The 3,174-nt window shown below is 53.4% G+C and overlaps 1 protein-coding gene across 1 annotated transcript in view; it reads right to left on the bottom strand.

Moving 5' to 3' along the window:
* The window catches only part of KLHL28 (kelch like family member 28), a 22,650-nt gene extending 19,861 nt beyond the window's left edge, over positions 1-2,789 (bottom strand). Inside the window, exon 1 of the mRNA XM_019503129.1 lies at positions 2,671-2,789. The gene's annotated coding sequence lies outside the window, so the exon portion shown is untranslated. The remainder of the gene's footprint in view (positions 1-2,670) is intronic.
* Between the last annotated feature and the right edge of the window lie 385 nt (positions 2,790-3,174).

Here is a 3,174-nt window from a genome sequence, read left to right on the forward strand (position 1 = left end):
GGTGGGTTACTGCAACCCCCAAATTCACCATAGTCCCCTCTCCCAGTGCCACTACTGCCTACCCTGAGTGCAGCCCCCACCCAGTCCCTCTGCCGGGAAGAGGCCAATGCAACCCCTGGCCCTGAGCCTGCAACAGGCATCTCCCATCCCTCCCCCACCATGCCTGGGCAGCCCCAGCCCACTCCACTCCACTTGCACCCCCCACACCCCTTCTCCCACGTAGACTTACTGGCAAGGTGCTGCTCTCCAAGCTGCCGGGCTGCATTCCTGGCTGTGTTCATGCTGCTGTGCACATGCACAAAGCATTTATCGGTGACATTAATTGGCTACATTGGCCAAAGAAAGCCAATTGCCGATAACATTGATTTTCCTTTTATTGGTGCCAATACGATATGGACTAATACAACGGTACAGCTATAGTAGGGGCCAATGATTTAATCAGGTTCAAAAGATAATTAGATAAATTCATGCAGGAATGAGAGTAGGGCTGCAACCTCTAGGAAGAGGAGAAAGGTAAAGGACAGACCATCGAATCCTTCAGCCGTCCAACTGAGATCAACCTTCAACTGGATGTACTTAAGTGCTTCACTGCATTTAGCTTTACATTTCTGGAGCAACAACAATGGTAACACCTGAAACATTACTTTGCTGTCTGCTACTAATCACCATGCCAAATTACCTACACCAAAAACTGTCACCCCTCATATTACTGTTTCACTGCACACACTACTTAATTTTCTTCCAGCTCTGATACAGATCACAACATGCAAAAGGGAATATGCAACAAATAAGCCACCATCTCAGGCAAGCTTCAGCTTACCTGTCACTCCCTGGAGATGCACAGCTCTGGGAAACATGCTAGAGCGATATCTACGGGGCTTTCAGAAACTACAGCTGTACAAATAATAAATGCATCACCATCCTTGTGCATCTTTAGATTTGTTGGAAGCAGACTAATGACCCGTTCCATGACTAGCACAGGACGTTAAAGATGTGATCGTCTTGGTCACCTCCGGGCACAGGCGACTGGTAGGGGAGGCATGCGTCTCCCCCGAGATGGGCCCCCAACTTGGTACCACTCAGGACAAGGCAGTTTTTTTTGCTGCGCAAGCCAGTGGTGTGTTGGAGGAGGGCACTAAGCTGCACAGAAATATAGGAATGGATATGGGACTTCTGGGCCACCCCTGGGTCCACCCACAAATTGTGGCCCCCAGACTCAGGAGGCACCAGTCACCGCTGCCTCCAGGGCTTGACTTTAGGATCATTCTTAAAAACAATGTTGAAGACCTGGCTCCGGAAAAAGGTGCTGCTCTCTGTGAGGCAGCTGTTACTAACACAGCGATTCTCCAGCAGGCTCTTACAGCACCCTGGGGCACCTGGAGATGCCTTCAAGGATGCGGCAGGGTGCCACATAAGTGTTAGCCTTATGTGCCATGCAAACAGGATTCACAAGAGAAACCCAGAAACGTCAAGTCAGAATCCAAAGTGTCCAAACCTATGTGTTCAAGCTTATATAGGCAGTCCTCGACTTACAACGTTTTCAGTTATGTTTCGCACTTACAACGTTTATAAATTGACGCCCTGTTTCAACTTTATGATGTTAGGTTCGACTTTACAATGCTTGATCCGATGCCACACTGACTAACAAGTTTTGTGCCACTCATCTCCCTGGAGAACATCTGTCCAAATTTCCTTGGACACTTTCTTTAAGAAGCAGACAAGACTCCAGAAAAACCTGTGGCCAGGACTCCTGAGAAGACTCCAGCCAAGAGCCCTTCAAAAAGTTCAGCAAAGTCACCTCAAAGAAGTCCTTCCAAATCAATATGATTGTTACTTACAATATAAATACATTAGTGTAGCTATATTACTCACCTATAATTGATTAAGTACAACATTCTGGGTTATTTTTGGTGAAAATAGGGTATTGGGCCTTGGATCAGGAACCAAACCTCCCATTTATAACATTGTCTCCTATGGGAAAAATCGGTTCCAACGTTTCAACTTAAGATACAGTTTTTGTGTCGTAAGTCTGAGGACTGCCTGCCTGTAAGTACATCGGGGGATGGATCAGGAACCGGGTGCCCCATGGAGGTTGAATGGTCACAAACCTCTGGAAAACCGTTTTAGGCCAGACATAAGGAAACGCTTCTTTACCATCCAAATCTGCAGAGTCTGGACCAGACTCCCCCCTGGGAAGTGGTGCAAGCACTGACTCTGGACACCTTTCAGAAATGCTCAGATGCTCACCTGGCCGGGGTCCTCTGACCCCGCTGATGTCCTGCCACTCGGGCAGGGGGGCTGGCCCTGACACTCTTGCAAGGGCCCTCATAGCCCCAGCATCTATGAAATCGATGAAGACGGATGCAGAGAAGTGGGAAGGCAAGGTCGTTTACTCCAGTTTCTCAACCCAAAAGTGAGACTACAAGAAGGGGCGGCAAACAACGCATTTTAAAAAGGGGATCTCCTTTCAAGGAGAAAAACGTGGGGTGGCTTTCCCTTCGCAGGGGGAAGCTCTGCCAGACCCACCCCTCCCCTCACACTGAGGGGTCGGGAGTGAGGGGCCTGGTCCAAAACCGGATGAGAGCCGCTGCTCCAGCCCAGCCCCTGCCCGAGGCAACCCCCCTCAAGGGGCAGAGCCGTGCCCCCCGCGGGTGCCGGGTCCGGCCTCACCTGGGTCACGGGGGCGACACCAAAGCCCGCGGCGGCGGCCTCAGGCGCCTCCTGTCAGCCAAGCAGCAACAAAACAACGGCCCTGCGTCACTTCCGGCCGCGCCATCTCTTTCCCCTCCTTCCCCGCTCCCAGACGCCCCCACGTCGCACGGGAAACTACCCCTCCCAGCAGGCCTCGCGCCGAACCCGCGCCGCCATTCGGAACGGGCAAATGGTTCCGTCCTCCTCCCCCCCTGCTTTCTGATTGGCGGGGTACTCTTGGTCGCTGCCGCGCAGGCCCTAAGGTGAGGGGGGAGGGGCGGTCCCTGGAGACGGCGATGCGTTGCCCTCGGCACCGCCGTTCCCGCCGTCGCTTCCACCTGACGGGCTCGGTGTCGGGCTCCCATGGCCGCCGCGCTCGCCCTCCGCCTCCCTTTTCCCCCGCGGGCGGGCAGCATGGAGGGCAGTGAGCGCGGCGCTGCGGGGGACGCGCTGCTGCAGCGGCTGCTGGACGGCGCTGAGGCC

The sequence above is a fragment of the Gavialis gangeticus genome, unplaced genomic scaffold (assembly GCF_001723915.1).
Source record: "Gavialis gangeticus isolate Ggan-Ray unplaced genomic scaffold, GavGan_comp1, whole genome shotgun sequence".
Classification (NCBI taxonomy): Eukaryota; Metazoa; Chordata; order Crocodylia; family Gavialidae; genus Gavialis; species Gavialis gangeticus.